This window comes from Scleropages formosus, chromosome 10 (genome assembly GCF_900964775.1).
Source record: "Scleropages formosus chromosome 10, fSclFor1.1, whole genome shotgun sequence".
Lineage (NCBI taxonomy): Eukaryota > Metazoa > Chordata > Actinopteri > Osteoglossiformes > Osteoglossidae > Scleropages > Scleropages formosus.
Window position 1 is genome coordinate 2,661,974 of NC_041815.1, and position 14,951 is coordinate 2,676,924.

Genomic DNA, 14,951 nt, shown 5'->3' on the forward strand with positions numbered 1-14,951 from the left:
CTCATATTGTTAGCAAAATGCCTAAGTAAAAAATTTTACCTTCTCCAGATACACACTTCAAGAAATAAGATGTCAGGTTTTGCTCAAGGCAAAAATAAGGTCAAAATTAAAAAAGGATGAGCAAATGCACCAGAATTTATTGAGTATGAAGGAAATGGAAGGAAATTTATGCTGTAAGATTGTTTTCTATAGTTTAATTTCTATAGTATAATTTCTAAATGTAAGCATTGTATTTGACATTTTCTATTTGATTTTTTTTTTTTTCCTGCTTCAAAAAATCCTCTAATCATATTAAGTTAGAGCATATTATTTTGAAGGTCTTCATGAAAATATCCACTACAAAATCCTTCGTATTTCTAAAGTTCCAACCATTGTGTGTGAAATTATTTTAAATTATTGCTGAATTATGTAGTTTTTAATACAACTTAATTTACCTTTATTGTTACATTGACACAATATCCTTCATTTGCTTATCTGTTGAAAATGTAACATCCCTCGGAGATCAGGCAGCATTTCATGAACAATAAATTCACGAATGCACATACTTCAAAAGGGCTCACAAACTTTTTCTCACAAATTAGCCATCCATGCCTTTTCTCACAAATGACTAGTATATCAATATCAATGTTCTTAATGACCTTTCATGACAATTTGTTAGAATTCCATGATGATTAAATAGCAACTATAGAAACTGAATGTTATGTAGCCTTTTGAAAAGGTGATTTGCACCATTGACACACTGTACAACTATTGACAACTCACCTAACCACGTAGTAGATGCGGTGGTTCCAAAAAGTGTAAAAAGAATCAACACCGAACTGCTAAAAATTAAGTGTGCCCAAAGCAAAACAGTTGCATCTCAGTGGAACTGCAGAACTAAACTGGCAGTTACAGATGGCACTACTTAAAAGAGCACCAAATAGTAATTAAAAAAGGACCCAGAAAAGAGATGTTGAGATAGTTCTGTGAAGATCACTTAGGAAACAAAAAAAAATATCACAAAAGAGATATATAAAGTAATGCATGGGCAATGAACACACACACACACACACACACACACACACACACACACACACACACACACACACACACACACACACACATCCTATAGAGGGTTGCAGGGAGCTGGAGCCTAACCCCTCAGCACAGGGCATGGGGCTGGAGAGGGAGGGGGCACACCCAGGGCAGGACACCAGTTCATCGCAAGGCACCCCAAGGGGCAATTGAACCCCAGATCCACCAGAGAGCAGGACCTGGTCCAACCCACTGCGCCACTGCACCCCCGCTGCATGGGCAGTGGTAAACCAGAATACAGTACAGCAAATATCAAAATGCCCACTGTCTCAGATTCAGCAGTCAAAGTGATTAAAGAGACACAGCACCTCAGGCCTTTTCAACTGTTACTGCAAATATTTTTTTATTTTCACAATATTATTCCCTATATCGAAAAGCATACAGTAATAGTAAATATATCAGTACAAACATGGTTAGCCTTTTTACCAATTACAGCTTGCAATCTGACACTGCAAGGTTTACAGACTTCAAAATACTGGGGTTTTGTGTACAAACAACAAAAAACAAAAACAGTCAATACAAGTGTACCCCACTACCCACCTTCCCAATATCAGCATGTAATAGACGAGGCAGGAAACAGGAGGAGATGCAGCCGCCCGTTGCTGTGGGCTTTTATTTGCCTAGACAGCGGAGAAGGAAGGAGATGGGAAAGGGGGAGCAGGGAACAGGTAGCGAGAGGTTTCGTGCTGGTCGGGGGGGCTGGGAGAGTCGGGTCGGTCGGGACGCAGGCTTCATCTTAGGGTTCGGGTCTGCAGTTGCCTCTGTCTGGTTCTCCTCCTCGGTCTCTTCCCCCTACTGCTGGGCACCGGGGAAGAAATAGGGGATGAAATCAGCCCCAGCTGTGGGTGCTTTGCCCCCGTCTCCGCCCCCTCCCCAGGCAGCCTCCGCGTGCTACACAGCACTTTCACTATAACTCTTCTTGAAAATGAATACCCTTCTTCACTATCCATCCCATCTTGCCTGTTATGACATTTTCTTTTCAAACCATCTCTGAAAAAATTAAAATTTAGCCTCTAAGAACATGTTACTTAAACTGATCAAATATGCCACAAGACATACTGTAATGGTGGTGATGGGAGCAGTAACTCTTCCATAATGCACACTGTCATTGCAGATATAAACAGTTGTGGGGAGCTATGAGTGAATTAACGACTCCAGTGTTGTTTGGTTTTTTTGAAAGTCTTTGACCGGACGTGTGTGCCTACTGTCAAATAGTGTGGAGGTGCAATAAAGTTCATGACATTTTTGTCTCCTGATCCATCTTTCTGTGAGGCTGCCAACAGTATGGTCTGGGTGGGTGGGTACAGTATACATTATATAGTGTACTGTTGTACCTTATTATTATGATTAGTTTCTTGTTACTTGAACTGTTTAATATGAGTTTTAGACACATTTGTGAAACTTAGTCGAGGTTTTCAGGATGGACTTGTAACAAATTATAATTTTCCTTATAAGGAATAAAGGAATAAAGGAAAATGGGCAATCAATATTCCTTTCAAGAAAAGCATCTGCTAAATGAATACATGTAAATGGAGACAATGAAATACCTGTTCACCTGCAAAATCACCCTATCACTGGACTTCTTCCTATTACTGCTGCTTCAGAAAACTGAGAATGGTGTGTTTATTTAATTTTCAGCTTTTAGTATCAATACTTTCTCCCATACTGCCACTATAATAATTATGGCCACTATAATAATTATTTATTATTATTTTTTCAGGGTCATCATTGCTTTTATGGGTGTCCTGCCACACATGTGCTGTTGACTGTGTGGTTCCACTGACAATGTAGGTGAGTTTGCCTGCCATAAACATTTAATCAGCTGGTCATAACTGGTCATCAAAATCTGGAAGCTGAAGCAAGGTATCAGAACCTTGCTGAGAATTAAAAATGCTAAACTCTTTCTGGATTCAGTATGGCTATATCAGAAGTGGCTATCAACCCTCCAAAGAGAGGCCTTTGAACTCCACATATGGTTCTCTTCCTGATTCCTCACCTGGGTCTCTGTCAAATTGGAATCTGGGAGCTTTAAAACCAGGGCCCCTACACGCCAGTCCACTGGTTGCAAAAAAGGTAAAGGGAAACCATAGATGAGATCATGACTCTTAAAACTGAAATTGTAAGAGTTAAAAGGCACTCTCTTTTGTTCAAAGGATCAATGCATAAATGGTGAAAACACATGTGGTCTGATAGTATCATTTTCTACAGGGATTCATTATATGACACCTGGGCAACATAGTACTTTACGTTACTTAACAGGAAAAATAAAAACCCACATTTCCTCTTTCAAATATTTTTCAAGGCTATACCCATAACAATAATTGTCACATCCGGAGGTAACACAGACACGGACGTGTTTTGCTATTCATCCAAATGCAGATGAAAAGCTTCATGTTCTCAAAAGCAGAGTGAATAAATAAATTCCCCACTCGCCCCCTTTTGCAGGCGGTCTTACTCCTTCAAGAGTATATATATGTGTGTGTGTGTATATGACTCGTATAAACAAAGGAAGAAAGTGCCAAAACGAGACGAGGTTCATGGAGCAAAGAGATACACTGAGTGCTCTCGTAAGGGAAACTGACTGAGTACACAGAAACGAGACTTTGACTGGGAAGCGACATGGGACCTGCATAAGAGAATGGAGCACAGATGCAGATGGGACTGGAGCTCTGGACTAGAATACAAACACTGTGAACAGGACTTTAGAAGCAGCTGAGTCGACACATGATGAGCATCGCTATACAATTACTAGGGAATGCAGTAAAGAGCTGATCAAGAATCTGAAGCTAGATGTTTGTCCATCACTCCTTTTGTAGTGCTGGAAATTTGGTGTTCTCTTAGTTCAAGTGTGTTTGATGTGACTGAGTGGCTCCAGGGGTGATGCCTGCTACATTCATCCTGATTTTCAGGGATCATGACAATAATATCTACAATATTAATACCATTCCCCATAAGCTTAGTAGTAGTGACTTCTTAGATTACTTCAGTTCTAATCTAGATAATAAATAGCTTTTAGGATATCAGAGAGGTGCACAAATAAAACCATTATATTCTTTGGGTGACTGTTTAGACCAGTCAGAGAGGTGCACCAGTAACAAAGATCCTGCTCTTAGCCACAGCAAACTTTTCCAAAGACATCCAGATGCTCATCTAAGCAAGAAAGTCTTATTTTTGTAATAAAGACGTTGCTTCCTTAGCTCAGCAGTGACACTCTGTAGCTTAACATCACCCAGCTTTATAAGCTAAGCTTTCATATCACTGAGCTTTACGTGCTGAGTTTCCATGCTACTCAATTAACTCAATGCTGATTAACCATACTGTGAACAGGTTTATGGGTCTGGACTAGTGGAACTGAACGGTACCTCCACCAAGGATATTGTCCCTTTGGGTCATGACAATATCATTGCACAGTTACTAGTTTTTTGTGTTTTGTGTGACCTTACTCTCAACAAAAACGAATGGTTAACTGATGAAACATGAACAAATAAATGAAATAGCTATGCTAAAAACTGAATCAAATGTATTTATGGGCCATAAATTGTACTAGAACAACAAAAGAATGTGACCTATCTTTGCCATGAAGTCATTAGTCCACTTTGTTTCATTTCCTTATGTAGTGGCATGCTTTCCATTAAGATTTAATGGTTAATGGTGTGACAGTTGCCACTACCTAAAATTTCAATGGAGAACAATGATTTTCTTTCACTGATATGTTTTAAACAAGGATGTGTTGGATTTAACAGGCTCACCTGGGCTATAAGCCTGAAATTTTTTATGTTTGCCTTTAGTTGTCAGTTTTTTTTTCCTGTGTTGAAACAGTTATATATATATATGTATTTTTCCATTATAAGTAACATCTCCACAGAGAGCACATCTGTAAAACCCTAGCATAAATGCTATAGTTATTTTTATTGTTATCCAGTAGTGCTGGTTGGCAACAAACTGTGAATTAGTAAAGTTACGTAAATTTTCATGCGGGGATTTCATAGAGCAGATGATGGGAGCAATTGTCAAGATATACTGAATTTTAGGCACTGATGACAACTAAAGTCTATCGTCTCCAGGTTTTTTCCTTTTTAACACTCCAAAGTCAAAACTGCAAAAACGATTGCCAGAGCAACACTTTTCTGCTTTAAACAGCTGGCATGATGTTGAGAATCTGACCTGTCAGGCCCAGTTTAGGGCTAACTATTCAAGGCAGCTGTCAGAATCTTTGCAAGAGCTTACTTTGTTCTTATTCACCACTTGTCAGCTTGGACACTCCCGAGGGCTGCGGAGGGAGACTTAAGTAGTTTCAAACGTGACATGATCTTCTACTCTGAGCAGCGGGGGCTGCTTATTGCTAAGTGGGGATCTCTCCAGGGTGCTGAAGATGAGCTAAAGCTTGTGGCAGGTGACAGCCCTAGATGCTTGCTCCAGGTACTGAAATGTCTAACAGCCACAGGGTTTGTGCTGCTGGCATTCTTAGACAATCGATGGCTTTTCTGTCAACAATGTGTAATGTGTGAAGCCTTCAGAAATTCATACTGTGTTGGATATGTTTTCAATTTCTCAAAGCCCAACATGATATCACAGCAACCATAACATAGTTACACTATGGAGAATTTATTGTTAGCATTTTACTGTGGCTGATAAGCAAGCTCCATATGACAAACATGTTTTTCCTTGATTCAACTGCTGGCATTGAACTTACATTTATATTTAAACTATGGCCCTATTTTTACTCTTTTAGTAATAGCTGAAGACCAGGAAACAAGTGTCTTTTTTAAACATTTGAAAAAAGTTGACTATGTAATTTAAACATCTATCAAAATACCCATTAACGCATTGAAAATAGAATAAATTTTCTACTTTAATTGCAGTTATTAATAAGAATTTTACATGGTAAAATTGCTGCAAAGCAGCTCCACTAACATACAAAACTGGATATTTAGTGCATAAATTCAGCTTAACTCAAGGATAATTGTAACAGTGACCTGATCTGTTTTAAGAAAAAAAGATATATACACAAATTAAACTAAAGGCATATGTATAAATTTAAGCACAATTAAGTTGGTCACAATAAGGGTTGACATGTATAGCCTTGTATAGCATTCATGTTGTGCTCGCAAACAACCCCACATTTAATGTGCTCTAAACCAATGGTCAAAGTATAAGCATATGCTGATACTGTGTAATTATCTAGGCAATGAAGACAGTAATCTATCATGTACTCGCAAAATGCTGGCAGTTGATATTTGTGTTGATAATGAAGAAAGTGTATTCTAAACTTTCTTGAACTCAGCTTGCATCCACATTAAGGTATGAAAACAATGTTTAATAAAACACCTACTATCTACTGGATGCCTGCCAGTGGAAATATTAAACAGGATCCACAGGAAGACAGACTAGTAGACATTTCTTTAGAGGAGATTTACTGATATGGAGATTAAGTAATCATCACATTTTTAAAAGAAAAAATTGTAAATTAAGATGAACTTTTCCCATCTTTTTTCAAGTTGCAAATTTCTGCTGTGTCACATAAGCACCTTTGTCATGAGAATATATACTAATTTCCCTTAAATTTTAATGCAGTTTGACCACATTTGTAAACAAAGTAAAATGATCAAATTAGGATTCAAAGTAGGTTTATTACTTTTGTAAAATACTGTCCCAGAGAAACACATATGCAGCTTTTAGTTTAGTACAGTAAGTTACATGAATGAATGAATGAATGAATGAAGGAATGAACTATGTTGATACATGCTTCTGCTGAAACAGCTTTTTTGTCAGACTCAGAAACAAACTTTCAAATTTATATCAGGTTGTACATGGATCAAAACAGGCAATAGATAAATATCTAGATAGATAATGAAAAAACACTTAAAAACACCTCTAGAATGGGAAGAAGGTTGATCAAATTCCAGATTAATTGCTTTATTTTGAATTTTCAGTTTTGGAATGAAAAGACCAAAAAAAAAAAAAATAGTATCAAAGAAAACCTGTGATTACATTTTACAACATATGTTTTATTAACCTGACACAGCCAAGATGCACAGAAACATAAATACTGAATTAATCTGATGGCAAATTCACTCCTCTGAAAGATGAAATACCTCCCAGATTGTTGACATTTGAAAATGGAAGACAGGATACCTCATACATATGTATTCAAAGCCAGTGAAATGTTAAAATAACTGTGTCTGTAAATAGACACACACTAGAAAGTACTAAATATAGGTATACAACATTTATTACAAGGTACGTTTCATGGCTGTGGAAGAGAACTGAAATAAGAATGTCATGTAATTCAGGAATACAGTTAAAAAAAGAAAAAAATACAAATCTTGACACTCCTTGTACTTTGATCCAATAAAAGAGATGCTAATTGGGTTACTACCATTGTTTGTTGATCTTAAAAAACAAGGAAATACACAACACAAGATCTATGGACAGAGCCTAAAGCCATGGGTCTTTGACAATGTATCACTGTTGTAGCAGGCTTGCAAAATTCTCTCTGATAGCTTTGTTCCAGCAGCAGTATCCTGTTGGAATGCAAAACAGCTACAAAAGTAAAGTCTTGTCAGCTCTGCACCTTATGCTGTGTTATGGGTTGACACATTTCTACATTTGATTGCTTCACCTCTGGGGACTGGGGTGGGAGGACCTAAATATGTAGGCAGCTACAGGAGACAAGACAAAGATTTTATAGCATTTATTATTAAGCAAAATTTGAATTGTCAGATGGGCCCAGGAGAGGACTAATTTATTAGTGCCACCAAGGGTGCTACTTTATGCTCACAAAAATTTATAAACCTTTTTTGCATTTGTATGCTCCTATCTCTTTTTAGATGTGTATAATGAATATAATGGTGGAATGAAAGGTAACCCTCACACTAGAATATTAATTCATTCTAGAGCCACTGCTGTATGGTAAGAATGTTGCATATAGTGCATTCAAATCCTATGTCCCTTCGACTGGCAGAGATTCTGGCTGATATTGGTAGTGGAGTGAGTGAAGAGGAGGTAAACAGAAAAAATTGACCAAACTTACCAGTGAGTGCCCACATTTTGTTTAGCTGTTATTCCACTCGCACCTCTACTATCACTTTTAATGGCTCTAAAGAAGAATCTCGTTTGCATCGTGTTGTGAAAGTTCATTGTACTGTATAAATAATTTCATAATAGAAGTGCTACTGTAAGGTGAAATAAACATTTTATGAGGCCATCATAATGCAAGGGTTCACTATATAAGTATTGCACACTTCTGATATCATACATGGTAACTGTGTTTATGATAGGCACGGAAAAGAGCAGATGACAATAAACATGCAATCACTGCCAATGGTTAATGTACATTTAATGAACGTAGTGGGTGAAAAATGTGAATTGGTCCTGCATTGTCCTTAAGAAGTTATCACAAGATACATCTGGCAGTTCAACCCCAAAAAGGGATACAAAAACTGCAAAACTCTTAAGATGAAGGAAGAAAGCTGCAATTCTTAACATGCTCTTTACTAAGCAGCAATAGCAATAGCAGCAATGCATCAATACTTCCACAGCGAATGCCTGAGATGCTAAATAAGAAAACATAAATTAATCACTTAGTAATGCATTTTAATATTTTCAGATTATTGTCAAGGCCATAGTGGGTGGACCAAACCCAAAGCTAGCCCCAGTTCACACAGCTATACCTAATGACAATCAATAAGACCGTGATATAAAGAACATGAGCACTGACAGTCACTGTGGAACCGTGAAAGAGTGTATGGCTCAGCTATTGGAGAGAGTTTGCCTTCACATCCCAGAAATCCACGAGCTACTTGTTGCAGTCTTTGCTAATAATAAACTCCACACCTGGATACTAGCTTCTGATGGATCGTTGACAATTATTTTCTCAAATATGTGCAGAAATGATCAATTAAGCACATATAAATAAACCTGTGCATTATATTTTGCGTTGGAGGCCTGTCGCTGCAGTTTGTAGTTTTTCAGGTAAGTGTAGTAGTGTTGGTACTGCTTTTTTCCCAAAGCGCATTCCTGTCGTGTAGCTCTGTGGATAGACAGACACAATCGGTTGTGTGTCTGTGTAGCTGTGGGTGGCATTTCTCGGACGTTCTCCTGAACAATTCTGTGTCCCGTAGTGTGGAGTGGGCGTGACTCTGTGGATCATTTAATCACCTCTGTTCGGTTGTTTGTTCTGGTCGCCATTATTGGAGTAGTTTCGACTTCGATTAGAAATCTCAGCTGGTAGACATTCAACCCGGTTTAAATAGCGGCTGGCAATCCGTAGTGGCAGCCTCTTGATGCAAAGACTCGGGGTGCAAAGACAAGGGAGTCTACCTGTGGGAGTCCACCAAGGAAGGCCACCGGTACAGTTGTCTGTAAGGGATCATGCATCCAACATGTCGACCATCAAAGTCTTCTACGGCAACCGAGTCACACGACATTGCCACTGCCGGAGACCTGGGCGCTCTCGCTGCTACAGTCACCTGGTCTACCCTCACCTGTCAAACCCTCCATCTTCCTTTAATTTCTCCATGGGACTTTGGAACTGCCAGTCCGCTGTGAGAAAGGCTGACTTCATACCAGCCTATGCCTCCCATCTCTCACTGGACCTCCTGGCTCTAAATGAAATGTGGATCACCCCAGACAATTTAGCCACACCCGCAGCTCTTTCCACTAACTACTCCTTCTGTCACACCCTTTGTTCCTCCGCCAGAGGTGGAGGCACAGGCCTGCTCATCTCTCCCAGGTGGGAATATTCTATTCTTCCTCTTCACCTGCATGATCTGTCCTCCTTTGAATGACATGCTGTTTCTATCACTGCCACAATCACTCTTGTTGTGGTTGTTCTTTATCACTCTCCTGGCCCTCTCGGCTGCTTCTTGGATGACCTTGGCATCTTGCTGAGCTCTTTGCCAGGGTAGAAAACTCTGTTGATTCTCCTGGGTGACTTCAACCTGCATGTCGACAACTTTCCTGCAAACGGCCTTCTGTTGCTCCCACAGTCCTTCGATCTCTCTCTGTCCCAATCCCCTGCTACTCACAAAGTAGGCAATTGTTTTGACCTTGTATTTTCCCGCAACTGTGGCTGTCCTGTCCTCTCTGTCACTCCAGTGCATGTCTCTGAACTTCTTCATCTCCTTTCAACCCTGTCACACCACTAATTCCTTGCCTCTTTCTGCACCCATTGTCACCTTCCACGGCAATTTAAAATCTCTCTCACCTTCCTGCTTTGCCTCTGCTACACTATCTGCTCTCCCTTCTGCTGCACAATTCTTGAATCTATCAACAGGCGATGCTACTAACATTTTCCTCTCTGCTCTATCTTCCACCCTTGACTCTGTCTGTCCACTGTCTTCTAGACCAGCACTCCCCAGTGCCACCCATGGCTGACTGATATGTTACGAGCTAATAGGACAAAACTCTGGGATGCAAAACGAAGATGGCAAAAATTCAAAACTCACTTGGACCTGGATGCCTACCAGTCACTCTTAGCTACTTTTCACTCTGCTGTATCTTCAGCTAAAAAGTCCTTCTACCACAAAAAAATACAGTTGGCAAGCAAAAAACCACACAGACTCTTTGCCACCTTCTCATCTCTTTTGTGTCCTCCGCTGCATCCTCCTCCCTCTTCTCTCATTGCTGATGACTTTGCTTTGTTTTTCAGAGACAAAATCAAAGCAATCACTGACAAGTTCTCACCATCACCCTGCCCGGTTCACGCTGAACCTCCCTGCAAAGCTATCTTCTCCAAATTCACCCGCTCTCTGAATCTGAAATCTCCGACTTCTTGCTATCGCGCAGAGCCGCCACCTGCTCACTTGACCCAATCCCATCGTCACTCCTACAGAACATTTCCCCACAACTCTTTACCTTCATCTCTGAGATCATCAACTCCTCGCTCTCCTCTGGCTGTTTCCCATTTGCCTTCAAAACTGCTCTCATTTCACCTCTGTTAAAAAAAACCTCCCTGGTTCCCAATTCGGTCCAAAACTTCAGACCGGTCTTCCTCCTCTCCTTCCTGTCTAAAACTCTAGAGTGGGCGGTTTGTGATCAGCTATCTAAATTTCTAACCCGGAGCCATCTCCTTGATGGATATCGGTCTGGTTTCAAAGTTGGTCACTCCACTGAGGTGCCCCTTCTGGCAGTTTCTGATGCTCTCCAATCTGCTAGAGCCACCTTCCTCTCCTTGGTCGTCATCCGCCTCAATCTGTCTGCTGCATTTGACGCCATCAACCACCGGATTCTACACTCCTCTCTTCATCAGTTTGGGATCAAAGGAACGGAACTAAGATGGTCTGAGTCCTACCTCTCTGACAGATCCTATCAAGTGTCTGGCGTTGTTCTCGTTCTTCTCCTCTGCCTCTCTCAACTGGTGTCCCACAGGGCTCAGTACTGGGTCCTATTCTCTTCTCGATCTACACCTCTTCCCTTGGCCTGGTCATAGCCTCCTATTGATTCAAATTCCATTCTTATGCTGATGATACCCAGCTCTTCCTCTCCTGTCAGACATTTCTGCATGGATATCTGATCACAACCTCCAACTCCACCTCTCCAAAACAGAGATTCTTCACCTCCTAACTGGCCAGTCCTCCTTCTATCAATCAAACTGGACAACTCACTCATTTTTCCTACCTCCTCGGCTAAGAGTCTGGGAGTAACTATTGACTCAAGTCTGTCTTTCTCTCAGCACATCGAAGCCACAACTCGGTCCTGCAGACACATCCTGCATAATATTCATAGGATCCGTACTTACCTTACAACTGAGTCTGCGTAACTACTTGTCCAGGCCATGGTGACTTCCCATCTGGGCTACTGCAACTTTCTCCTGTGTGGCTTTCCTGCTACTGCCATCAAACCTCTGCAGCTGATACAGAATGCTGCTGCATGAGTTGTGTTTGATTTGCCAAAGCGCTCCCATGTATCTCCTCTACTCATTTCTCTGCACTGGCTTTCTACTGCTGCCTGGATCAAATTCAAGACCCTGGTTATTGTTTACAAATGCATTAATAGAACTGCTCCCAGCTATTTACAAGACTTGATCAACCGCTATACACCAGCCAGACCCCTTCACTTGTCTACTTCTGCTCGCTTGGTGATTCCGCGTACGAAAAGTAAACCACAGAGATTCTCGGTTCTGGCTCTGTTGTGGTGGAATGACCTCCCCCTCTCACGTAGAACTGCAGGAATTCTGTCTACATTCAGAAGGGTCTGAGAACTCACCTTTTCCGGACCCACTTCACCCAAGATCTCTCCAGGTCATATATGGTGTAAATATGCATGCACCATAACTTCATGAGCATCTCTAGATAAGCATTTACATACAAAGCCTACTCCAGCATTGTATGTAAATGTTTGTTTGTGTACCTTAGTATTATTTAAAAAAAAAAAAAAAATGTAGGTTATCGGGATTCACCTATCATATGTTTAATGCACTTACTCGAAGGATGAACATTGGTGCATAAAGTGGAAAGTAACAAACTAGGTTTACTTAAGAATCACACGTCTGCTGCCATGTCAACTTTTTCCAGTCCTTGGCTATTCCCACACCCCACCCCCAATGACAGTAACTGAAAAAAAAAAGCTGGAGTAAAAAAAAAAAAATTACATGATGACATATAAAACTGATTAAAGTTTTTAAACAAAAATGTAGAATTCTATCATTTTTCATTCTAACAGTATTTCTTAGATTTTTAGTTTTTCATATTAACTGGACTCTCCCATCTATGAGAAAATACGTCTTTAATGCAGAGAGAAAATGTACTGCCATGCCAACAGTGCTGCTGCAACACCACAATGTCTCTATAGAATGTGACACACATGGAATGTAGGTCATTTTTGATTGTTGGAACTGGGATGGAAAACAGTGTTAGTAAGACAAGAAAATAAACCCAGATATGCAGTTAATTTTTTTTACTATTTATACTATGATGCATATCACGACAGTAGGTAGGGGTTTGGACCCAAGTGCGGGTACGTTTATTCTAGGGCAGTCATGGGGTAAGACAGAGAACGGAGGTTGGGGACAGGCGTGGGTCTTCCGAGGCGTAGACATCGTTATCCAGGGCAAAGCAGATCTCAGTAACCGAGGTAACAAGCAGGGGTCAGAAACCAGGAAAAGCAATAGCACTACAGGGAATAGGGAACTGGGAGTAGATTGCTGAATCACGAGCCAGGCAGGTCAGTGTTGTAAGATTCCGCAACCCGTGTGGTGTTCCTTCTATACCTAGTCCTGCTGATCAGTGGCCGGTGCGGTTGTTTGTTGACAAGGGCGTGGTGTGACAGATTACTTATACTTTTAAATATCAGTTTGCTATTTTTTCCGAAGTTAGTGATAAGTAAACCTATAAGTGATGAGTAAACTCAGCTGAAATGGCAAAATTAATAACTGTTTTACATTTATTCATTTAGCTTTTCTCCCAAGCAACTTACAATTTAAGCTACTTACAGTTATTACCCATTTATAAAGCTGGGTAATTTTACTGGAGCAATTCAGGGTAAGTATCTTGCTCAAGAGTACTACATCTGGACCATGGTCCAAAGTCAGCACCTCTAACTACAATGCTACCAGCTGCTAAACTTGTAATGGCTAAACTGCAAGCTGTGACTGAAAATATATTCAGCTGATTTTAATAATATGTTGAAGACTCTGCTATCTGTATAAGCAAGGGGATGCTGAAAGGTTGGAGCAAAAGACATATGCATTTTTTGATACGGTCATTTTAAATAAATAACCTGAATAAATTCATCTTCTGCATTTAAACTTTCAGGCCTACATCTTGCTTCTACCTTCACCACCACCGCTCTGCTTTTCTGAGGCACAATACCCAACAAGGGAAAACCTAGAACTCCTTTGTTTTTCTTTGGAGCTCCATGATCTATAGCCACCCAAATACACAGTTCTTGCAGTACTACACCAGCTTATACACCCCAGAATCTTTTTGTTGGTCACATATCACTGGATACATTTACCATATACTTAAGGTCCCCTCTTTGTTAGAAGATTTCAAAATCTGCCTTGATGGGGCAATCAAGTCAATGCAATCTGGTAATGCTCCTGAATGTTAATAGGTTTTAACAACTCAAGTCTACTTTTTGTATTCAAAGCTTACAGCATCAGTCCTAGACACTTTTCCCATCCTTGTTCAGGCCTCTATATTAGGGTGTCACTGAGAAAATTCTCAGATTCTCCCCCCTTTATGCTACTCCTTCAGATATGAAATTCAGTCAAACTTCAACATAATCCAATAACTTTTAATGCTCACTTAAGTATGTTACTTGTATGTACTAAAGGTACTAAATGTCTGTACTATATGCATGTACTAAAGGTACTAAACTTGTATGTAGTGAAGGCATCTTGCTAATGGCAATTAAAACTAGAAGAATTCAATAAAATTAAATTCTTGGTACACCCCCTTAGCTTTGCACCCAGTAACTCTGGGATTGGCTCAAGCCCGCCATGACCCTGACCAGTACAAGCAGTGAATGAAAATGAATGGATGGATGAAAATTCTTGAAACAAATCAGTAAATAAGTAAATTGCTGCATGAAGATTAGTAAAAGTTTTTTTTTTGCTTTTTTTTTTTTTTTTTTTTTTTTTAGAAATGAAGAGGCAATAGAATCGTATTGCTGGGTGTCCCACTACCTGGAGAAGGGAGTACTACCATTAGCTTAAGGGTACATCTGCAGGAGGTAGGATATTTTTTATCCTCTCTAGTGTTGGACATCCTTAGAGCCTTTCTGGTTTGTTTGGCACCTTCCAATCAAGGACTTCCTCTAGGCAGCATTGCGTGGCAGGAGCCACCCATGAAGGATTGGGTAATATCACATCTCTAGGACATTGTTCTGATCATATTCTACCACCTTCTCACACCATATCATGTTCATCATAA

At 40.1% G+C, this 14,951-nt stretch overlaps 1 pseudogene; it reads left to right on the forward strand.

Annotated features, from left to right (window-relative positions):
• The first annotated feature begins 9,458 nt into the window (after window positions 1-9,458).
• On the forward strand, window positions 9,459-12,294 carry LOC108942079 (uncharacterized; annotated as a pseudogene).
• The last annotated feature ends 2,657 nt before the right edge of the window (window positions 12,295-14,951 follow it).